This window comes from Heptranchias perlo, chromosome 5, assembly GCF_035084215.1.
Source record: "Heptranchias perlo isolate sHepPer1 chromosome 5, sHepPer1.hap1, whole genome shotgun sequence".
Taxonomy (NCBI): domain Eukaryota; kingdom Metazoa; phylum Chordata; class Chondrichthyes; order Hexanchiformes; family Hexanchidae; genus Heptranchias; species Heptranchias perlo.
Window position 1 is genome coordinate 35,570,148 of NC_090329.1, and position 25,937 is coordinate 35,596,084.

Sequence of the window (25,937 nt, forward strand, 5' to 3'; positions counted from 1 at the left end):
CTGTCTTTTCCACTATTTTTTTCTTTCCATTTTACCTTCACCACCGGCGGGTGCACTGCAGCAACTCGCCAAGGCTTCTTCAACAGCATCTCCCAAACCCGCAACCTCTACCACCTAGAAGGACAAGGGCAGCAGGCACATGGGAACAACACCACCTGCATGTTCCCCTTCAAGTCACACACCATCCCGACTTGGAAATATATCGCCGTTCCTTCATCGTCGCTGGGTCAAAATCCTGGAACTCCCTTCCTAACAGCACTGTGGGAGAACCGTCATCACACAGACTGCAGCGGTTCAAGAAGGCAGCTCACCACCACCTTCTCAAGGGCAATTAGGGATGGGCAATAAATGCTGGCCTTGCCAGCGACGCCCACATCACATGAACGAATAAAAAAAACCTGACCTAGTTTCCTTTGCATCACATTGAAATTGGCTTTTTTCCCAGTCAAGTACTTTTATCTTTGACCTTTCTCTCTCCTTTTCACTTTTTATATGCCCAATCATTTTTTTTTGGACACTAAGGGAATCAGGGGATATGGGAAAAGGATAGGAAATTGGAGTTGAGGTCGAAGATCAGCCATGATCTTATTGAATGGCAGAGCAGGTGCAAGGGGCCATATGGCCTACTCCTGCTCCAATTTCTTACATTCTTATAGCCACTGTTTCCTACATGACCCCTACTTTTACATTATCTATTTGTCCTAGTTCATTTCCTCAAACTATATTCAGCATTGCCTGCTTATATGTATCCACCTCTGTTTAAATATGAACAAGATTACAAACAATGATTTTGCATTTAATACAATGGGCATGATTTTAACTTTGGTGGGTTGGGGGCAAACAAAATCGGGCATTTCCAGAGTGGGAAGGAATCCCGGCTCCAACCCGCCGAGAAACGCACACGACCCAGACCCATCTGGGTGCCCACGGTTCAGGAACCCGGAGGTCCTGCCGGCTTTCGATATTTAAACCACGAATTGAACTACTTAAAGTACTTGAAATCTTCATTGATATAGTTAATCATGCTGGGAAATGATTTCAACGCTGCCTCATCATCTTTCCCATGCTGTGTGAAGCACGCCATGGGAAACTAGGCGGATTGCAGCCGGCAGCCATTTGGACATTTAAATCCCTGTTTGACAGATGAGGATAAAAGGTGAGTAATTGCAGCAAGACACTCAATTCTCTCAGACAAGCTTTTGGCTGGGAGTTCTTTGTATTAGGACTGAAAATTCTTGGTTCACACAAGAATTGTTCTGTTTACACATATTTACCTACTTTTTGGATCCCCTCAAACTGACAACATCAGGATGGCAGGTGCCAGGCACAGCGTGCACTTCCGCCACTTGCAGCTCCACAGCATAGAGGATCTACATAAGAGCAGAGAGGGGATAACAAAGTGACCGATGTCGCAGGAGGCACTACTCTTGTAAGAGGGTCTCCAGCCCGAGGCTCAGCTTCCTGGACCTCTCTGAGGAGCAGTGCATACAGAGGCTGAGAGTGAGTCACCAGGTGGTCGCAGACATCTACAGCCTCCTTCATACTGAACTGTTCCCGGCTGGGTCTGGTGGCATCGCATTGCCCGTGGCAGTTAAAGTCACCACTGCTCTCAACTTCTTTGCCTCCGGAGCATTCCAGGGTGCCACTAGGGACATCGCCGGGGTCTCTCAGTCGTCTGCCCACAAGTGCGTGAGACAGGTTACCGATGGATTGTTTTGCAGGGCGTCCCACTACATCAACTTCCCCATGGACGACCTCAGCCAGATGGAGAGGGCAGTGGGATTCCACTCTGTGGCTGGCTTCCCACGGGTACAAGGTGCAATTGTTTGTGACCACCGCAAAAGATTTCTTCACGTGTGTGCCTGATTCCCTGGCAGTTGCCACGATTCCTTCATTCTGAGGGCACCCAACATCCCGCCCCTCATCCACGCACCAAACACCCTCAAGGGCTCGCTCCTCAGAGACAAGGGATACCCCCTGCATTTCACTTTTTACATGCCTAGTCATTTTTTTTGGACACTAAGGGAATCAAGGGATATGGGGAAAGGATAGGAAATTGGAGTTGAGGTCGAAGATCAGCCATGATATTATTGAATGGCAGAGCAGGTTCGAGGGGCCGTAAGGGATGCCCCCAGGCTCATGACACCTGTGAGAAACCCCATCAGCGAGGCACAGCATTGATACAACGATAGTTACATCGCCACCAGGTCTGTCATTGAACATGAGATAGGACTGCTGAAGATGCGATTTCAGTGCCTGGATCGGTCTCGGGGAGTGCTTCAATACACATCAGCGAGAGTGGGTAGGATTACAGTCGTCTGTTATGTCCTGCACAACATGGCACAACAGAGACGGTTATCGATTGATGAGGCCTCACATCCTCATCTAGCATCCACATCTGCCATCAACATTGAGGAGGATTCTCATAAGGACATCTGCAAAGTGAGGATAGTCCAGTCTTCAGACCACCTGGAAAGAGCAGCGCCAATACCAGTGCCCCTCCCTGCCCCCCGCGCAAAACAGTCCTTCAACTACACACATACCCTCTGTGAACGCACCCACTGGGTGGCATCAAGTCTCGCTGTTCATGATGAAGCACATGAAAGGGCCCTATCACAAAAGGCAGTCAAGATTGGCAAGATGTGGCAGTAGTGGTGAGAATGCTAACATTTAATGTGAATTTAACAAAAACCAAATATAAATGAAAAACATGACAGTCTGTCAGACACCCTTGTGCACACCCTTCGTGATCACAAAACCTTGGCCTTTTGCTTCCTACTACTTCTACGTGGTGCATACCTTGAGGCTGTAGCAGAGGTCGTGGCAGGTTGCTCATGTTCATGCCCTGACTGTTGAGATGCTTTTGGCCTACGCCCTCTGGGTTTTGGAGCCCGTGAGGGCCCCTCCAAAGACTGCTCCACCTGCACCTGTGCTGGGGCTGACTTGGCCACCTGGAGAGGAGGCAGCATTGCGGGTACTGGTTGCGGGTAGCGGGCAACGGGTGAGACATGGGAGTGCTTTGAGTGGTGTCCTCACTTCCATGTCCCCTTTCGCCATCATCCATCTCCTGGGCCAAGCCCATATCACTCCAACCACCCTGCGGGGCAACAGTTTGGAGGACATGTGTGATGCTTTGGAAGCCCATTTGTAAAGTTTCTGTCTGCCTGTTTAAGGCGACAGAATGTTGTAAACCCTGAGTGCGAACGGCCATTGTCAGGGCCTGAGTGGACTCATTAGTGAGGCATGCTTGAAGCTCAATGAAGGCTAGCCTTCTCTCCATCGCAGACACTTCCGCAATTATCTGCAACACTCTCTCAGGCATTCCCGCACATACCTGTGCCACCAGTCCACTAATGCAGGAGATGGACTCCTCCATCCTCTGCACGATTGTGGAGAGTGTGCGTGGCACCTGTTCCAGTACCTTGCAAACGTGCTGCTGTCCCTCGATCATTCTCCTTTTAAAGGATGGCCCCCAGGGTTCAGCATCTGTGTCCAGCTGATCAGAGCCTGGAGAGAAGTGCTCCCACCGACGTAGACTCTCCACAGCTGCCCCTACCACCAGTGTCTGCTCGTGCCCACTTGTGTGTGGTGACTCACAAGGTACCAACCCAACTAATTCACTACTGGGACCCACCGAGGTGTGAGTATCTGCGCTGGTGGATGGCTCACCAAGATGTGACGGTGCACCCTCACTGGCCGGGAGCTCCTCTGAGGAATTGCCCTCTGCCTTCACTGCAGTCGCTGAAGGGCCTGGAATAGAACAGAAGGCAATATTAAGCATCATCACAGATGTGTCATGTTGCGATGAGCATACTGAGGTGTTCAACATGCCAATCATTGTTAACATCAATTCATGTTGTGTGTGATGAATGTTAAAGTTGTGTCACTGGACGTTTGTGGGGTGCCAGTCTCAGCGTCCCCGACGGACAAGCACTCGAGTGGACGGCTGATCTGCAGGGTCTCCTCCTCCGCCTCTGTGAGGACCACTATTTGTTGTGGCCCCCCTCCAGTCCTCGCCCTCTCCCATGCCTTTCGCGCTCTCTTCTCCTACAAGGAGAGAAAGTACAAACGTATGAGTGAGTAAGGGTGAAGTGGCCAGCCGATGAACGCATTGCTTTGGGTGAGGCTGACCGTGAAAGAGGTACATTAGAGGGTGAGTATCAGACAGAGACATCACATTGGATCAGGATTGGGGTGAGTGATAGCGGTGGGTTCACAAATGGGGAGGTGAGGAAGTGCTCAGGAAGGGAAAGTAAGTTGAGGATGAGCCTTAAATGGGTGTGAGCAGTGATGTGATAGAGTAGTCTTGGCAGTGCAGAATGATGTGGGGGGGAGGGGGTGATGTGCAACACGGAATGTGGAAGAATCAGTAAGTGTACTCACTTTTGCTGACCTGGTTAGATCATTGAGGCGCTTCCTACACTGGATCCGGGTGCGGGAGATGTTGCTGCTGCTGGTCACCTCCTCTGCCACCTCAAGCCAGGCCTTCTTGGTGGCAGAGGCAGGGCGCCTCCTCCTGTCGGCCGGGTAAAATAGTTCCCTCCTCCTCTTCATCCTGACCAGCAGCACCTCAAGTGAGGCGTCGCTGAATCTTGGAGCTGGCTTGCCCCTGTGCTGCTCCATTCTGCGTGCTTGCTCCTTGGTCCAGCAAAAGCCATTGGTGCAACGGTCTTTTAAGTACAGACACTCCAGCTGACAGCCTGTCTTGTGGGAGTGCAGTCCGCCCGCTGCGCAGCTTTTGTACGGCAAACCCGGAAACAACATTAAGGGCCATCAATTAAGTCGTGATCGCCTGGGGAACAGTAAGATTTTTTTTTCGGGTTACCCGCGCGCCCCTTGACCCCCCCCGCTGCCATCCCGCCAGCGTTTTAAAATCGTGCCCAATGTATTTTATTTAATCTTTTTTAACTTGTGGAATGAGAACAAAGTGAGGAAAGAAAAGAAAGACTTGCATTTTTTTGCATTTTTCACAACTTCAGGACGTTCCAAAGCGCTTTACAGCCAGCGGAGTACTTTTGAAGTGTAGTCACTGCTGTAAAGTAACCAGTTTCCATAGTGATGATGAGGCTGCAGGGCTTGACTACTGGTATTCACTTATCCTTGGGACATCAGTGAAAAGTGCTTCAAATCATGGGAACATACACAATGTTATTTTCATTTCACACCTCTGAGATATTATTGGTAAATGCTATGAAAACAACTGTAAGGAAAGTTTAATGCTTTTTTAAAGTTTGTATTAAATCAAACTCTTTATTATGTTTTATTAATATAAAATAAAATAAGAAATAAAGGCATCTTCCCGGAAGGCTCAGCAAGAGCTTGATCTCGGCTGCGGTGGTGGTAGGGACAATGCAGCTGGCTTTAGCAACTAAGGATGAAGAAAATCAAGCAGAGTTCCTACTGGAAAGTGCATGTGTGGGTGCCAGGTGTCGAGTAAGGACAGGCTCAAATATGATGCCTTCCTTAGCAAATAGCCAGCTGCCACTCACTGTCAATAATAATAACCACTGGACGTGCCCCTGGAACACAAGGGGCGATTTTCAACTGCTGGCTGCCTGTTTCTCACGGCCACCCCATTGATGCCCAAGGCCTGTATGATGCAATTTTCACGCGAGTGGGTGACCAGCACGCCTGCCTGCTTAAATATGCAAATTGTGGTCCTACACTCCGTTATAGGATCCCGTTTGCAATTATCAGGCACAATAGATGGAGATTGGGTCGTGCACGCTAACGCTTATTTGTACCAGGTGTTGAGCGACCTAACCAGCGGTCCTTAAAGGTGGTCATTCAAGAAAAGGCCTCAAACTTTTGTCTTGGTTATTTAGGTGGGACCCGGAGGAGCGATCCGTTATGAGTCCATGCTCAAATCCCTGGCCTATAGGTGACTCCAGTCCCACACCAATATGATTGACTCGAAACATCCCCCTGAAGTGGCCTAGCAAGCCACTCAGTTGTATCAAAATGCTACTGCAGCGTTTCAAGAATAAGGCCCCCCACCACCTTCTCAGGAAGTGCAATAAACGTGGGCCTTGCCAACGTTGCCCATATATAAAAAATTAGTGAGTGTTTTCTATGGGGATATCACAGCCTGATCCTGTCCTCACCGACATCCATATACGTGCACTTTCCAGCATGCATCTCATTGATCGTTTCCCTCTACTTAAACATTTGACTTAAAGAACAATTACACAAAAGTGCAGTGTCGTAATCCCCAGCTGAGGCCAAGTAACTTAGCACAGACCAGTTGATCACACCTTCCTGGTTTGTATGGCTCAATTTCACACCAGGCGATTCATTTACCAACTGAGCCATCTGAGCCACTCTTAATTGGTATCTATGAGCATTAATATTAACAGGCAAAATAAAAATGCCACTGTACCAGGGAAATCATTACCTACTGTAAACAGAACTGCACTGATGTCCAAGGAGAAATCTGGAGCCATTGTACAGTACATGAGGACTCACTCATCCACCCTGAGATCTGCAAGATGCTTTAGTTTAATCACTTATAGTCAAAGTCCAAAAATTGAATTTAAAAAATATTATCACACTGATCGTGATAGTTACTAAACTCTGTTAATTTAGTTGTATCCGTGACACTCGTGGTCTATGGATCACAACCAGGAAGTAGTCCCGTAATACTCCGGTACCAAAGCAATATATTTTATTTACTCTATGAATTATGTTAAAAGTGAAAAAATATCCTGTCAAAATATATATTTACAAGTTCGAAGTGGATGGAAGGAGAGGGTTAGGAAAACTTTAGTAAAAGCTTTTACCACACAGAGATTCAAATATTTTTATTAAGAAAAATAAAAGCAACCCCTCCTCATCTTTGCTCCTTATGCATACACCTATTAAATAAAAAGTTAATGCTGCAGCTCTAATCCTGGATGGAGTTTTTAATTCAAAAAAGGATACATTATAATTTCTGATCTTTTTTCACTCTTTCATACTGTCCTTGGAAGCTAATGTAGGTGTTCCAGCATAGATTTTATAAGGTGAAAAGGAAATGGCTCTCAATCATTTTTGTGGCATCCTTTAATCCAGTCTTAAGTGTGATCAATAAATGTACATGGAGCTCCGCAGGAAGCAGGCAGTATGTTAACATTCGGACATGCAGCTCTAAAGCAGCCTGCCAAGAAGGGAGGCAGTTTCTTTACATTTAAGTACCTTTGGCTGTGACCGCTGGCACTGCTGGAGCCTGTCTCCATCACAAGCAGTTAGCATGGTCCAAACAGGACATTTGGGAAATCTGACGTGACTCCCAGAAAGATGATATTTTCCAGTCAAGAGGGTTATGGAAACTGTGATGAGCCTGAGTCAAATTGAAATTGTCATTAAATTGTGGTAATATGTTATTTTGATTCGCACTTTCCTGTGAAGCCAATTTGGTCTATGGCCAATTTTGTTTTAAAGCCATGACAACAAAACAACAAGCTTCATAGCATCTCTTTCCTAATGACTCCTTGATTGACAGCTCTGGGCTCAGAGCTCCACATGAAACTTTACCCTGCAACGACCTGCAGTGCCAGTACTACCTCCGCCCTTGAGCTTCCCATTGGGATTTCTGAACCAAGGTGGGTCATTTTAACCCCATGATATGCGGGAGAGGGTCGGGTGGGGGATGGGGGGGGCCTTAAATCAGTAATTATGTGAAACCTGACCCCAATGGGCCGTGAACGCGCCTATTTCCAGGTTTAACCGCGGCTGGTGTCGGGGCATCTGAGTAACCCGCTCTGGAGAGGTGGGTCCATGATTATAATATTTAAATGAGGCTCCGTTCCTCAGATTTTAGGAGCCATTTGAATTTAACAGCTGAGGGCCAGGTTTCCCAGGGCTCGAGAAACCCAGCAGCTAAAGGGAGATGGGTGATGCCAGCCCTAGCAGGTAAGTGCTTTTCCAGCACTACTTGTGGGCCGTGAGGAGCAGGAGCTTCCCACCGGCCCCTCAAGCGATCTGCTGACCTCCCCCCCCCCCCCCCCCCGCCAGGCGATCTTCCGACCCCACCCCCACGCGATCTGTCGCCCCCCCCCCCCCTCCATTATTTGCTCCCTCCCCACCATCTGCCGCTCCCCGCTGTCTGCCTCCCTCCCCGCGATCATTTGACCCCCCCCCCCACTTGGTAATCTGCCTACCCCCATCCCCATGCCCCGATCTTTCCCTCCCTGCCGCGCTCCAAGCCCCCCCACCATTACCCAGTGTTTTCCAATTGCCGGGGACCATTCCAAGGGGTCCTCGGCTGCGGCCTTGTACTGCAGACTTTCTCTCCCGGCAGCCGGCCAGCTTCTCAATCTGGCTGACTGACGGGTGGGAAACGGAGTAAAAAAATGCTAATGAGGTCCAGCCGTTAATTTCGGCAGGAATTCCGCGTTGCCAGTATTTCCGGGTTTTCCAGCTGCAAACATGCACCCCTGCTTCCTCCCCGCCTCCCTGTAAATATCAGGGTCAAGGACATCCTACAACTCTGGCTGCATAAATGCATCAGCCATAGAGAGCTCTGTGTAAGGTATATCATTCCTCCATGGTATAGTGACCACAGCTTGTAATTTAATCCCCTCTTTTCACTTTCCCTTTGAATTAAAATATCCACCTTACACAGTCATTTTTCAAATGTATATCGGGCTTCTTTGGGCAAGTGAGTGGGCGAAATTGTGACAAATGGAGTTCAATGTGGGGAAGAGTGAGGTCATCCACTTTGGATCCAAGAAAGACAAATCGAAGTATTTTTGAAATGGTGAGAAACTTTCAAGAGTGAAATCAGGAAGCATTTTTTCACACAAAGGGCAGTGGGAGTGTGTAACTCTCTCCCCAAAAGGCTGTGGATGCTGGGTCAATTCAAATTTTCAAGACTGAGATTGATAGATTTTTGCTAGGTAAAGGTATCAAGGAATATGGATCAAAAAGTGGGTAAATGTATGATCTAATTAAATGGCGGAACAGGCTCGAGGGGCTGAATGGCCTACTCTTGTTCGTATGTTCTTTGATGTGAGAAGAAATTATCCTCTTGGAAGAGATTTGTTCAGACCTGGACCAGGACATTTTGATCATGCTAATATTTCTAGACTGGTGCTAGGTTACGGCTCTGTGGATATACTGTTGTTCCATTTTCAAATCTGCAGCTTAAACTGTGCAATGTGCCTTATTAAAGCATAAAAATATTTTAATCACTTTTATTGCATGTTCCAAAGTAATCATCCAATACAATCTGGATGTCATCTCCCAATCTAAGTTAAATAACCTACATGTGTCTACTTTATTCATCCATTCCCCTCAACATTTCAAAAGGCTGGATCACAATCTTCTACTTTGTAAACAAATTCAGTTCTGTGCCTATCTTCCTGTTAGTCACAGTATTCTGTGTAATGAAGATTCTAAAGAAATGTAAAAAAAATCAGAAATAGAGGATATTAATATAAATATAAATATACTTACAAACTTCCTCTCTGATGGTTATGGAGCAGCAGAAGTTGTCAAATAGTCGATTACTGATTACTTCATCATGCTCAGAGCCACTTTAACATGAGATGCTCCCATACAGAAATTAAAACAAAAATTGGGGAAGGGGGAAATTAAAGTTAAAAACCATTTGAACATTACCACAGTACTTAAACATGTAAAACAGGTGAGTCTGTTTTGTCAAAATTATAACCTATAATTTTGCTTCAAAAGTACCTATAATTAACTACATCTGACAAAGTTAAATTATTTTTGTCTTCTAAACGTTTATCATTATTTGAACTCAAGCTTTGAAATACACCAACAAGGTGCAAGATTCAATTGGCCTTAATCCATCCTCAGTAGGTGGGCTAACGATGTCAAAAATGCAATTTTAAATGTTTCATATCTTCCCAAAAAGCTGTAGGTAAACTGGCTAAAGCTACAACTGTTTTGCCATTTTACATTGCTCAGTAATTTGCACATTTTTTCCACACAGTTCCTTAACCTTTGAGTATTCTAAAAAAAAAATGTCTTGCGGGTGTTGAATATTATTTTTGGAATGAACAAAATCACAAAAATTTGGTGACCTCAAATGTTGTTACCGTTTCTTTAATTCAGTTTATAGGTCACAACTGCATTGAGGCACACGGAGGAATGAATCCATTCAAGAATGAACAAGGCATTAGCTTTCTCTAGCCATGACATTAATCCACCTAGTCCTAATTTCATTGTTTCATTCAATTCCTTAATATATAACCAGAATCATTCTACCAAAATACTTCTTGTGAGATCTTCTTTGCTGCATTCCTCTGCTCATGAGACAAGATTCATTATGGATTTGACTTGGTTACGGTTACAACTTTGAATGTTAAGATTGAGCTCGAGTAGAAATGAGCTTAGGACTTAATTTCAAATGCAATCAGCCAATTCTGATTGGACCTGAAAATTACCATTTTGGGTACAAGTTGAATATTTTTGATCATGACGTGCCTGTTGCTTTAAAGAGATGGTACAATGCATGGCCAGTGGAATATTCCAAGATTTGCTGCAATCACAACAAAGATATTGGCAATAAAAAGTCCATGTTTTGCATGATTTTAGTATTAACAACATATTCACTCATTTCCATGATGAATTTGTTGCTCTGTATTTGAGGTATTTATTTGTCTAACCATCCACTTCCTTGTTGATGTAGGTTGACTACTCTTTCAAGGTTTTATTTTACTTGTGCTTCAGTGAGACTTTTCCACTAACGTCCAGGTGTCATTATTGTTTACATTCCAGACTTCGGATTTGAATTTCAAGGAGACAGAAATATTCAAAATCTAAAACTAATCTGAACACTCATTCCGACTCTTGTGTTTGATTTATTATCACCAGCCATGTTTCTAGACAATCTCAGATGAACTAAAAAGTGCAGGATTAAGCATGAGGGGTCATTTTTATGAGTACGTGCTACTGGCAGTGAGCCTTGCCAGCTTACAGAGCTTCTCAGATTTTTAGGTGTGCGCTGCTCATGATTTTTCAACCATGGTTAGAAAGGCATGGGCAGTGCATGCCTGAATTACCATACATACTCATGGCAGATGAAGCTCTGTGCTGGCAGCACAGACTCATAAAAGTACCCCTATAATCTCTGGTAACCTAGTTATACGCTATATATCCCATTTGCCATCTACAATTCAACTTATAAAAAAGTCCCACTGATCAGAGAAGCCTCTTTGGCTACTGATACTCAGCTCTTCACATCTAGTCGAGCTGAGAGCTCAGTACACTTGTTGTAAATGGGGATTATTTTAACTTTAAACGACAGTGTAAAATGGATGATATCGAACTAACCCATGCATTATACAACCCGCCTGAGGTCAATGGAAGGGAAAATTGGCGGTGTATATTGGGCGGTCAATTCAATATTGCTCATTAAACACCATCACCAAAAGTTAAAATCATCGCCAATGTGTTATAAATTTGGATTTGGCATAGATACCTTATTGGCTTCAGTGGTGTCAGTCACTCGCTTAAGTGCTCTGAACATCTTTCACGGGAGTTTACACACACTGCCCTGAATCTACTTGTATGATAGCATAACCCAGGGGATGTAGCAATAATACCGTCTTGTGACCTGAACTGGATTTTCGTGTCTCTCGCACAGGCACTTCTCCAATCTCTCCGAAGATGGACCGAGCATTGCTTGGTGAGATGGGGTTTAATATGTATTATTAAGCTACCTTTTATTTTTGCAGCAAGCAAACATACTGGGCAACAGTTATGATTAGATTCAATTACTTCAATCAGTACAACTTATCTTATGCGTAATGATACAAAGCAAAGAACATATCATGCTTCAGCAGGTCACCTAGCTTAACTTAAACTAGAGGTCTAATAACTAGTCTTCCGCATTTCTAACCTTTTCACCTCAGCAAAAGCGCTCACTGCTTTCCCTTTAACAAACCGGATTTTCTTCACAGCTTTCCTGTTTCAAAATGTCTTCTAGTGTCCCCGTGTCTCTCTTTTTTTAATCCCCTTTTTCACACACATAGAGGAATCAAAGCCTTTCCAAAATAATGGGTGTGAGGTGTTTCCAATTACTTAGATAAAGTAACGAATTGCTTCTTGCTTAGTCTCTGGGGAAAACAACTTCCATTTAGCATATTGACCACCTTTCATCTAGGTGCCTTTTTAAACCTATGAGAATATATATTGCTTTTTTAAAAACCCAACATTAAAAGTAATGCTTCTTCCAAATCCTTTCTGTGGAAAAATGATCAAAAGAGCCTGAAGTATGATAGAACGTACATGGGGAGAAGAATGCCTCTGGTCACCATGCGTAGCAACATCATGTTCAAAAAGAATGTTTTTATGATTTCGCATGGCAACCAAAGCAATTTATCCCCCATGATTGAATCCATTGGTAATCAGTGTAGTCATTTCCCTATTAATTGCTTGCCACAGCTCTTTATAACTCAATGGCATATTCACGGTGGCACCTTCATCTATTTAATTCCATTCCACCTCTATAATCTGCTGAAAATCTAGTGAGATGTTATAAATTATATAGATAAACGTGTTCTTGGCTGTGATGTGAGCATTCAACCAGAATGTGTGCTAATTCAGTGGGTCAATGGTTATGCCTTTAAACTATTTTCCAAGCAATCTGTCTACAAGACACCTGGACCAGCTGGATTATACCCTAGAGTCTTCAAGAAAATGCTTGAGCAAATAACTAAGGCCCAGATAAGTATATTTAGGAACTCCGTGAATACAGGACTTTAGCTGAGGGTTGAATGGCAGCTCATGCAGCCCCCATATTCAAATTTTATTTAAAAAGTCATAGACCTACTTCTTTAATGTCTGTAGTGGAGAATACTTCCTTCCTGCCTCTCCTGAAGGCCCCGACTTATGGTGGAGTAAATTCTATCGATGTTGGCCACCCTCTGGCACCTTTCCCACTTGGTGGTTCTTCATCTGTGTGGATAGATCAGTGAGGCTCAGCAGGTTACTTAGCTACATACTTGTCAGAACAAATCCCAGTCTTGTCCTCACCTAAGCAAACTTACGAGCAGGGATCACTGGATATTGATCAGGAATGGCTGATTTATAGAAGGAAAAATCAACCAGAGTTCCTGGTCTTCAGTTGCTGCCCAGTGACCACTGCTGGGGTGTTGCATGAAGACAGGATAGGGTTGGTTGTGACACATTTCATGGTCAAATACCTTCCAAAACTCACTGTCCAGTCAGTCTCACATATAAGGAATGGCTACTTGTGCGAGGTACTGGCATCATAGAATCGCAGAAAGGTTGCAGCACGGAAGGAGACCATTTGGCCCATCGAGTCCATGCCGGCTGTATGCAAGAGCAATCCAGCTAGTCCCACTCCCCCATCCTATCCGCGTAGCCCTGCAATTTTTTTCCTTTCAAGCACTTATTCAGTTCCCTTTTGATTGAATCTGCCTCCACCATCACCCCCCCCACCCCACCACAAGGCAGTGAATTCCAGATCCTATCCACTCGCTGGGTAAAAAAGTATTTCCTCATGCCGCCGTTGGTTCTTTTGCCAATCATCTTAAACCTATGTGCTCTGGTTCTTGACTCTTCCGCCAATGGGAACAGTTTCTCTTCATCTATTCTGTCTAGACCCTTCATGATTTTAAATATCTCTATCAAATCTCTTCTCAACCTTCTCTGTTCCAAGGAGAACAACCCCAGCTTCTCCAGTCTATCCATAAAGTCCTTCATCCCTCGAATCATTCCAGTAAATCTTTTCTGCACCCTCTCTAAGGCCTTCACATCTTTCCTAAAGTGAGGTGCACAGAACTGGACACAATACTCCAGTTGTGGTCAAACCAGTATTTTATAAAGGTTCATCATGACTTCCATACTTTTGTACTCTGTCCCTCTATTTATAAAGCCCAGGATCCTGTATGCTTTGTTAACTGCTTTCTCAACCTGCCCTGCCACTTTCAACGATTTGTGCACATCTCTCTGTTCCTATACCCTTTTGGAATTGCGCCCTCTAGTTTATATTGCATCTCCTCGTTCTTCCTACCGAAATGTATCACTTTGCATTCTTCTGCGTTAAGTTTTATCTGCCATTTATCTACCCATTCCACCAGCCTGTCGATATACTCTTGAAGTCTATGACTATCCTCCTCACAGTTCACTACAATTCCAAGTTTTGTGTCATCTGCAAATTTGGAAATTGTGCCCTGTACACCCAAGTCCAAGTCATTTATATATATCAAGTAAAGCAGTGGTCCTAGTAGCGACCTCTGGGAAACAACACTGTACACCTCCCTCCAGTCTGAAAAGCAACCGTTCATCACAACTCTCTGCTTCCTGTTACTTAGCCAATTTTGTATCCATGCTGCTGCTGCCCCCTTTATTCCCTGGGCTTCAATCTTGATGACATGCCGATTGTGCGGTACTTTATCAAACACCTTTTGAAAGTCCATATATACCACATCAACTGCATTGCCCTCATCGACTTTCTCCATTACCTCATCAAAAAACTCAATCAAATTAGCTGAACAGGATTTGCCTTTAACAATTCTGTGCTGGCTTTCCCTAATCAATCCACACTTGTCCAAGTGATTGCTAATTCTATCCCGGATTATTGTTTCTAAAAGTTTCCCCACCACCGAGGTTAAACTGACTGGCTTGTAGTTGCTTGGTTTATCCTTACACCCTTTTTTGAACAAGGATTTGCAATTCTCCAGTCCTCTGGCACCACCCCTGTATCTAAAGATGATTGGAAGATTATGGCCTGTACCGCTGCAATTTCCGCCCTGACTTCCCTCAGCAACCTAGGATGCATCCCATCTGGACTGGGTGACTTATCTACTTTAAGTACAGCTAGTCTTTCTAGTACCTCCTTTTTATCAATTTTTAGCCCATCCAGTATCTCGACTACACCTTCCTTTAATGAGACTCTGGCAGCATCTTCTTCCTTGGCAAAGACAAATGCAAAGTGCTCATTTAGTACCTCAGCCATGCCCTCTGCCTCCATGAGTAGATTTCCTTTTTGGTCCCTGATCGGCCCCACCCTTCCACTTACTACCCATTTACTGTTTACATGTCTGTAGAAGACTTTTGGATTCCCTTTTATGTTTGCTGCCAGTCTATTCTCATACACATTGGAGAGTGACCAAGGCCTCAAATATCATCAGAAGTCAACAATGGAGAAAAGAAGGGGAAAAAGTGACCAGAAAAATTAGCCAAATGGGTGATAAAGGCTCGTCAACATTGTTTCAGAAAAAAAACCCAGAAGATGTAGGAAATACACAGCAAGTCAGTCAGTATCTGTAAAGACAAAAGACAGATTATGATCATATTTGGAGTGTGTAATGCCTGAAGCATTCAGCTCTCTTTTCTCTTTACAGTTTTTGTGCATTTCCAGCATTTTTTTCTTTTTCTTTTATTGTTCTAGAACAATTAGGTTGTATGTTATGAAACTGCAGGAATTCTGTGAGAATGTAATTAAAGGGGAGATTCTCCACTTTAGTGCTCCCAGTGCCTGTGGGGAGCACGTATCAGGAAATTGCACATCCCATTCCATGATTTCCCAACCGTTATATTAATCGCATGGACTATCCAATGGATGTAGTACAATGGATTTTCGAAAGGCATTTGACAGAGTTTTTATCTGAGGCTTTCAGAGGAATATAAATGCAATGTGGAATAAATGACAAATTGACTGGGAAACTGACTTGACAACAGAAAGCAGAAAGGAGGTGATAAATGAACAAGGCTCTGTTGGGCAGTGACTATTGGAGTTCTGTAGTGATCTATGCTGGATACTCGGCTGCCTATGACATTTATAAATGATATGGAGACAGATACTTCTGACAATAACGGGGAAGATTTCCTCTGTTCTTTATTTGTAATGAGATTATAAATACAAGAATAAGGAACATGTTTAAAATTTCATTACAAATAGCAAACTGAAGAAAACTCCCCCCTCCCCCTCCCGGAATAACTGGAACCATCCTCCTCCATAGCATTTATAAACACAGTAGGCAGCGGAGAATCCATTTTGTGTTTGCTAATGACACCAAACAATGTGGCCAGTTGATCAGGCATAAAGATTGATAGCATGCAAAAGAATCTGAGCAAGTTAAGTGGATGAGCTAAGGAATAATGGATGGATATTAATATGGAAGATTAGATGAAATTTGGCACACCCAGAGCAGTCTGGCCTCCATTGTCAAAGGTGAAAAGGAAAACAATTTTGCTGTAATTATTAACTATTCACTGAAAGCATCCAGTTAATGCAAGACTGTTATCACAAGTCACGTACTTCTGTGCATCTCAAATGCATACAAGTAGAAATGAAAATGTATGTTGTACCAACTTTAATTCATTTATAAGGTTACATTTGGAATATTTTGTGCAATTTTGGGTATGTTGTCATTGATAGAACATTGGATGAAAAGAAAAGTTGCAAATAAAGCAAAAAGTGCAGGCCTTCAGCATCTGAAAAAAAAGAAAAGGCAAGGTAATGTTTTAGGTTGAGATCCTTCATTAAAACTGAAAAGGGAAGGAAGGTGAGCCCTTTATATGACTGACCAAAACACAGAGGGGAGGGGGAGCAACCATTAAAGGTCACAAGTCAAAACATTTAAATCATCTGCTTTTTTACTACTATTTAGCGTATTTGACCCATGACCTTTACCTGCTGTTCTCCCCTTCCCTCTTTGTTTTGGTCAGTCCTATACAGAGCCGGTCTGTATTCCTTGTTCAGTTCTGATGAAAGGTTCCATCTGAAATATTAACTGACAAATTGAAAGAGTTAAGAAAAGACTGACAAGAATGATACTGAGACTGAAAACATTAAGTTCTGGGGATAGAATTAAAGCTGTTCATAATGGAGAGAAGCCATGATGTGGAGATGCCGGTGATGGACTGAGGTGGACAAATGTAAGGAGTCTTACAACACCAGGTTATAGTCCAACAGTTTTATTTGAAATCACAAGCTTTCGGAGGCTTCCTCCTTTGTCAGGTGACGAAGGAGGAAGCCTCTGAAAGCTTGTGATTTCAAATAAAACTGTTGGACTATAACCTGGTGTTGTAAGACTCCTTACATAATGGAGAGAGAGAGGGGAGTAAGATCCACATCGGACAATGTGGGTGTAAACAGGTATTTAATTAAACCTTGATTGTAGCTCTAGAGGAAATGAGTACAAAGTTGGCAAGGGTCAAGTGATCAGAGGAATTCTTTTCCCCCATCCAGAAGAGTGGATATGCGGAATAGACTGTCATCAATAATACTTAACAGTATGTTCATTGATTCCTGTAAGAAGTAACATTTTATGGTTAAGAAAGTGATCAGAAGCTGCTGGGAACAGGGCACACTTAGCCAATAGTCTACAGAACATTATGTGGAGAGTTTCTGGTGGAGGTTCTCCCGCTCATCCACCATTAACGCAGTGGAGAAGCCATGGAAACCCTGGAAAAATGGCATGAACAATGCTGTTCTTCCTCCGAAGGGATGGAGGATGAGCTGGAGAACCCCTATGTAAATTTACCCCTTATGTATCGAGTCCTGGTGCAATACTGTACTGTGTGATGATGGATTGGTACTCTGGAGTTTATGCTTCATCACTTTTGGGGGTCAGGGAAAAAATGTCACAACTTTTTATCTTTTTAAAAGTTAACCCGTCATTTTTCAGTTCTCGCAAGAAATTAAGTCCCTGATTTGATATAGTCAGTTGATTTGAAATGCAATTTGATATGGTCAGTTGATGACACTCTTGGATCAGAAAGTTGTCACTCGAGGATTTGAGCACATAAACCAGGTTGACTCTTCAATGCTGTGCCTAGTGAGTGCTGCATTGTTGGAGGTGTCGTCTTTCGATATGGGGAACAGGCAGGAAAGTGGAGTTGAGGCCAGAATCAGATCAGCCATGATCTGATTGAATGGCGGAGCAGGCTCGAAGGGACCAAATGGCCTACTCCTGCTTGTGTTCTTATGTTCTTATGAATGAGACATTAATGTGATGGTCTGTTCAAGTGGACGTAAAAGATCCCATGGCATTATTTGAAGAAGAGCAGGGAGTTCTCCAAGTATCCTGCCCAATATTCATCTCTCAAAACAGAAAAACTGATTACGTATCTCATGTTTGTGAGATCTTGCTGTGTGCAATTGACCTGCAGTGCTTGCCTACAAATCAAGAATGATTACACTTTAAAAAGTAACTGTTGTCTGTGAAGTGGTTTGGGATGCCCCAAAGATGAAAAAGGGACTATATAAGTTCTTTATCTGAAGGAGTGGACCTGATGTGTCAAATGCCCTTTTTTATTCCATAATTTCTTATGTTCTAATCTAGGTTTCTTTGATAAAGGAGGTGCCTCAGTGAGTTCACAAAGCTTAGGTTTGGTCACAAAATGGAGTCCATTAGTGTTGTCTCTGATGAAGATCTCCAACTCCAAGCTCTGAGGTGCTTAAAGCCAAGTTTCAACCATTGTTGCATTATAGACAAGACTTGAAAATATATATTTTGGGAGACATATAACATTTCTTCTTCTTTTACTTTTATTTGAATGGCAACCTTGTTATATTTTTATTGCAGTGCATATTGCCACCAAGATACTCGGGCAACATATAATATAATTTAACAGAATGTCACTCTTGTTTGGGGGTGAATTTCCTTACCATTTCCAGTGCATTAGCTGCGCTGTGATGGTGTAAGAAATTTTTCCAGTGGGGAACTTGCGTGGAAGCTGTTTGTGGTGCTTGTGCGCCTCTAATAAGCTTTCCCCGAGTTTCTTCAGGCTTCTGAAGCCATTTTGCGTCGTGCCTGTGAGTCACCACTGGTCTCGTTTACACGTGGCAGCCTGTCAGCCAGGGGCACTGTTGACGAATGTTTCTTGCATTAACCCCATTATTGCACTCAGGGTAAGTTACACTTTATTGCCGGAGGTGCAGTGACTGCCAAGATCAGCTGATACAGATGGCAGTGATGGGCTCCTGACACACAAAGTCCTCAGATCCTCTTTTGAAGAATTCTGAAGGTAGGAATGTTTTATAAAGTGTTTTTTTCCCATTCTGCCCGCAGAAACTACACTTGCTTCTGACTGCTTCTCAGAGGGTCAGTCCAATGGCAGATTTTCAGATCCCCACTCCCCCCTCACCCCTTACCCACAGTCAGGGCTTCTCATGAGCATATACAGCGTTCCCCATGAGCATACTCTTGTATGTCATAATCATAGTCCAGCAACGGCACCACAGAGTGGAACAAAGGAGAGTCAGGCAACGATTACTGCAAGCTGCTTCACATCACGTCTCACCACTGAAGTCTTCTCAGCCACTGAAAAAAGTCTACTTTTGACACAACAGCCTCATCTCCTTCTACTCCACCGCACCCCCCCCCCCAACCCTTGCGACGAAAGGGATATTTACTAAAACGATTACCCATCCCACCACTTGACAACATAGCAGACCTCTTTGCCCCTACATGACCGTGCCAATCATCACTACATTAGTGAAGACATCAGCATCACATAAGTGCACTCTAACCTCCATCAGGAGCAAATTGCTATGTCAGTGCACATTTTACTTTCTTTCAGTAAATTCCTGAGTGCATCCAATCAACCTACTCTTTCGTCACACCATTCTTCCCCTGGGTGTCTACACATTCCCTCTTGTGCTTTTTTTTGGTGCCACCTGAAGGCCAGGATCATGGGAGGTGGTTGGCCGCAGATGCTCTACAAAAGGTTCATGGGATTGAGATGGCCCTCCTCTCATGGCAACTTGCTTCTTGGCAGCTTGATATTACCTCCCATCGTTCTATTGGTGTAATGTTATGGAGGTGGGGGGGTGGAGGGTTTGGCATGTGCTGCTGTCCTGAGAGACAGCAGTATCATTCAGTTGTGAATGCTGGATGGCTTGGTCCTCATCATCCTCGTCACCATTATCTTCTTCCTCCTCCAGTGCCACTCGTTGCTGAGGTGGATTTGCAGGAATAAAGGTTCCCGTTGTCTTCTATTTTAACGTGCTGTTCTGAGCAGGCAGAAAAGATGCCCACCTGAAGCCGGCAGAGTCCTTCTTTAAATATGCAGTTCAAAGTCTGATGATGTCATCAGGCCGTGCCTGCTATTTTAACTGGTGACCTGAGCAGGGAAGCCATTGTGGCATTCCCCCCAGGTGAAGATAGCGGGAAGAGGAGCTGGGGTCAGATGAAGCACAAACAGATAAGATTTTTTAAAACTTTTCTTGTGGGGCCATGAGAAAGCCCCAGAAGGAAAGTTTAGGCCTCCCATGCCCTACTCTACCCCCACCCCCCTACCCCGGATCACAAGACCCTCCTGAAACCCCCTCCCTGAGTGCTGGTGACCGTTCCTATGGTCCAGGCTGGTGAGCCCCTGCTGCCCAAAACTACACTCCTGCCTGCTGGCCAGCTGATACTTCATGCCTATTTTGGGCAGGCAACTGACAGGAAACATGTAAATTAGGCCCGGGAGTTCAAATCGCTTATGCCTTGCACTGCTGAGGTCAGGGAGTTTGACAGCACGTTAAAATAGAAGACAACAGGAACCTTTATTCCTGCAAATCCACCTCAGCAACGAGTGGCACTGGAGGAGGAAGAAGATAATGGTGAAGAGGATGATGAGGACCAAGCCATCCAGCATTCACAACTGAATGATACTGCTGTCTCTCAGGACAGCAGCACATGCCAAACCCTCCACCCCCCCACCTCCATAACATTACACCAATAGAACGATGGGAGGTAATATCAAGCTGCCAAGAAGCAAGTTGCCATGAGAGGAGGGCCATCTCTGTCCCATGAGCCTTTTGTAGAGCATCTGCCCCCACCCACCTGACTCCCACTGTGGGTTAAAAACAGCCCCTAGATCTCCTAGATTCTATGTATTTATTGGAAACTCTGAAAGGTTGTTGATAAATTTTTAGATTTAATATCGAAATCTCTCGTCAACTCCTCTCTTAACCGCAACAGTTCTGGAGGGAACAGTTATAATGCAGAAATATCCAAGAATTCAATGTATTTTTTGCATGTCATGGGATGATACCAGATATACCGAAAGATACTACAGTCTGCTTCAAGTAGGATTAACTGTATTTTTTCAGTTACTATTTCTTCATCTTGAATGGACTAAATCTGAACTGCAATTGGCTGTGACAGCAGGTAAGATCCCACATTTCAAAAATTATCAGTAAATACTGTTGATAGTAATGTTGAATTTTATAATAACAGTCTTGATGGGCCACTTACTTTACTCTGCTCTGTGCCTATATTATAGCATTAAAAAAATGAAAACATTCATTACCTGTATATTATTAAAAATCTATTATAGGGAGTGCCTTCCTGTCCACAAACCTTACTTCCTGTTGTCACGGTTTTCTGTCCACATTTATCATTGTAAATTGGTATGTCAACATTTCCCATTAAACTTTGCTATGTCAACTGTTGCAGTGTACTTGCAGGCTCTGGCCACTAGGTGGCTGAGGTGTCTCTTTGAACTTCATCTTGTATATAGAGAAAGCTTGTATTCATCAACTGACTGTGGGAAATGCCATGGATGGTTTACTAGTTACACCTCTATAATTGGCTTCACCCAATTGCAACTTCTGATTGTTATTGCCTAGTCAAATCACAAGTAAAGTTAAGTGAGAGTTCATTTCCTTATTTTTTTCCACTCATCCCACCTCGGCTGAAGAGGGCACTTCATGATTGGATTGACTGCACCGTGACCAATTGCCATTTTGGCATCGTGTCCCAGTTACCATTTTTCATGTGTGAAGCTGGGCAATGAGTGCTGGTAGGCTCTTCAACCAAAGGAGCTATCGTGGCTGAGCCCAATCCTACTCTCAGCCAGCATCTCTCTCACTCATTCACTCATTCTCTCACTCTCTCTCTCACACTCACACTCCCATGAGGAAGGTACCTGGATGGCATTCAAGAACACACCTGACCATTCCCCTCCCTAGCCCAAGCAAATGTAACATTATATCACTGTGCCAGCTACTTTAGCAGAGACCATGGATCAAACTTATTACCTTTCACATTTATATGACTAAGTATTGCACACAGTAGCCATACGCTTATTCAATGAACCATCAGGGGACCTATAAATAATGATGCTGATCAGTTCAGAACCATTGTAAAATTCTTGACATGCTCGCAGTTTGTTTCAGTCTCTTGAGTCTTAGATTGTTAAGCACCACAGCCATAATGTAAAGCAAAGGGAATTGCAAACAGTGACTAAAATTTTATTTTAACATGTTATTAAAAATCAGACAAAGGACACCATCTAATAATAGTAATGAGGGAGGTTACCACCCAATGCTTGTTTTGCTTTTGTCTTGTATTAAAACATTGCCATGGCCGTCTACACATGCCATTTTGTTCAATACTACTCAAACATTTTGTCCTCCAGTAACACTTTGTCATGAGCAGTCTTTGTGACGGTGCAATATTGGACCATCGCTGTCGCTGTTTGCCACCTGCCTGGTTTGTGACTAAAAAGACCAAATTTTGAGTGAGCTGTCCTGACGTTTCTAAAATATAGACCAGACACCAAAGGCGACTTTTAAATTAGAATTCCATTTACCTCCATACCTTATGATATGACATTCATTATAATCATGTTATTAGGGTTTCAATTAATTTTCATCATTAGCAAAGCAAACATCACAACTCAAGCCACAACACCACATCACCGCTGGCTTTATGCTGTCCCCTGTCTTTGGACTTAAAATAATGATGTGGAGATGCCGGTGATGGACTGGGGTTGACAAATATAAGGAATCTTACAACACCAGTTATAGTCGAACAGTTTTATTTGAAAATCACAAGCTTTCGGAAGCTTTCTCCTTCGTCAGGTGAACTGAAGTTCACCTGACGAAGGAGAAAGCTTCCGAAAGCTTGTGATTTTCAAATAAAACTGTTCGACTATAACTGGTGTTGTAAGATTCCTTACATATGACTTAAAATAAGGTTCAGCTGCATTTGCCATTGGTATTGTGTATTGTGTTATAGATCAGACACTGGCTGAATTCCATTCACAACAGCAAGTTATCTAATTGGATGATTGGCCATGATTACATTAATGCAGAGCCCACAATCTTCCAGCAATGTATGGGTGAATTTCCCATACATTGCTGGAACATTGGCCCTGGTTAAATTAATGCAGAGCCCACAATCACCCAATTAGATAACTTGCAAATATATATTGGGAAAGGTTTTGGACAGAACATCTCAAGCACCACAATTTGGGATGGTGTGTAAAGTACCACTAGGTGGTGCTATGCAGGTGTGAGAAGCCAAGTAACAGCCCTTCAGATCTCGCATACCGATTTGTCATCATTTTACCATCTGTCCTCGGGCCCAGATTGAGGGCAGAAGGCTGTCATCCAAGACCATCATTTACCTTCGTGGAAAGAATGTCAGCTCCCACCTTAAGAAATGTTTTATGTGGGTGAATAATAAGCATGCCAGACGGGGCAGTTTAAAGAGGTGCTGATAAACCCATTGACAGTTTCTCAATACACCCTTCTGGGAGCATCCTGGGTCAGTGGGTGTAGTCACAGAAGCCTGTTTCCTAAAGGCACTGTTTGGACTTGCCCAGTGGAGATTATAACTTCTATAAGCAGTTCGATGATTACATTTGTTTTTTCAGGCTTGTTCCATAATATCACAGCACACCGCTGGATGGATTGGGTTACAGTTCTGGCCTCAGGCAGACACACAAGAATACGGACTGTGTTTAAATCATATATATTTCATCATGCTTTATCTCTCTCTCTCTCTCTCTTTCTTGCTAAACTTAAAATATTAAATAAAATACAAGATATTTTCCTCCTTGTTAAGAAATTCATTAGACAAAATGGTGATCTATATTGCTGCCATGTTATTATCTTAATGGAGTGGTTTTCAGGAAAGGAGTGATTCCGAAAGCCTTAGAGTGGACAATATCCAGTAACAGAGACTTTGTCGGGGAGGCGGGTTGGCAGCGGTGGGGGGGGTGGTTGTGATTGGGTGCATGGCAAACCCGCATGAACCAAACTCACCATTTCCGACACGATTGCACGTTGATTGATGGTGGTTTACGTCCTCTCCGGGTTTCGCACCCGGCAGCTAGCCTGATTGACAGGTTGCCTGCCACCAGGAGCTGCAACACAAGAGGGGAGCGGGAAAGAGAGAGAGCACGACGTCATCTGGCGCTGGACCGGAAGAGCGGGGTGGGGAGGGGGGGGGGGGGGGGAAGAGTGGAAGACCGGGGTGGGCGGAGAGGGGAAGATTGGGGGGTGGGGGGGAGGAGAGGGGAAGATTGCGGGGGGGGGGAGGAGAGAGGAAGACCGGGGGGGGAGGAGAGGAGAAGATTGCGGGGGGGGGAGGAGAGGGGAAGATTGCGAGCGGGGGGAGGAGAGGGGAAGATTGGGGTGGGGGGGAGGAGAGGGGAAGATTGGGGGGGGAGGAGAGGGGAAGATTGAGGGGGAGAGGAAAGGGGAAGATTGAGGGGGAGAGGAAAGGGGAAGATCGGGGGGGGGGAGAGGGAAAGATCGGGGGGGAGAGGGGGAGAGGGGAAGTTCGGGAGGGTGAGATCGGGGCGACATCGGGGGGGATATTGGGAGGATGAAGAGGGGGACCTTGGAGCGGGAGACATCAGACATCGGAGCAGGTTTCAAAGGTAGGTGCATTTAGTGTTTTCACTTCTTGGCATGTTTTTTTATTGAATTTATTTAGTTTCATTCTCCTGATCCGGCCCTTCATACCTGGTTTCACCAGGCGTGAATCAGAAGCGGTGGGCAAGCCACCCAGGAAAGTTAAAAATCTTTCCAATCACTTACTCTGTCACAGGTAACGTGCCTTAAGTACCTCAATGAGGTACAGTTGGCTCTTTAACTGACATCCAGCCAGCTTTAATTGCTGGCGGGACTTCCGGTTTCGGGTCGCCTGTGCGCACACAGGTGGGTCCCTGGGAAACTCGGAAGCCGGAGGGTTGGAGCCGGCTTCTAAACCCGAACGGGATTTGCATGATTTTCGGAACCCCCCCACCCCCGATGCACCTGCGTTTGCCTCCTAAAATCACCCCCTTTAACTTTGTGATTTAAAGAAAATCCCTGTTTCTATTAGAATTAAGACAACGACAGTGCTGGAGAATTTCCATGGACTGCTCCCAATTCCTGCCCTCTTCCCCGACACCCCCCACCCCTCACCCCCTTCTGTAAATTCAGCAGAAGAATGGTGCAAACTCTGCAGATGTGATGTAAACAACAACAATTTGCATTTATATAGCGCCTTTAACATAGTAAAACGTCCTAAGGTGCTTCACAGAAGTGTAATCAGACAAAAATTGACAGAGCCAAGGAAGGAGATATTGGGCAGGATTTTAATATGCCAGCAGGAAGAGGTTGGGGGGAGGGGTGATTTGCAGGTGCTAAACCTAGCCTGATTTACAGGCTAGCTGCCGACAGGAGCTGCACATCTGAAGGGGGCGGGGGGGGCGGAGGGGGGTAAGAGAAAGAGGGAGAGAGAGAAACCTCATCGGCAGTTAGGATAGCGATGATGGGGGGGTGGGGGGGATCAAAGATTAGAGTGGAGACATCGGACATCGGGATCAGAGTGGAGACATCGGACATCGGGATCAGAGTGGAGACATCGGGATCAGAGTGGAGACATCGGGATCAGAGTGGAGACATCGGACATCGGGATCAGAGCGGGGACATCGGACATCGGGATCAGAGCGGAGACATGAGACATCGGGATCAGAGCGGAGACATCGGACATCGGGATCAGAGCGGGGACATCGGGATCAGAGTGGAGACATCGGACATCGGGATCAGAGTGGAGACATCGGACATCGGGATCAGAGTGGAGACATCGGGATCAGAGTGGAGACATCGGGATCAGAGCGGGGACATCGAGATCAGAGCGGAGACATCGGACATCGGGATCAGAGCGGAGACATCGGACATCGGGATCAGAGTGGAGACATCGGGATCAGAGCGGGGACATCGGGATCAGAGCGGAGACATC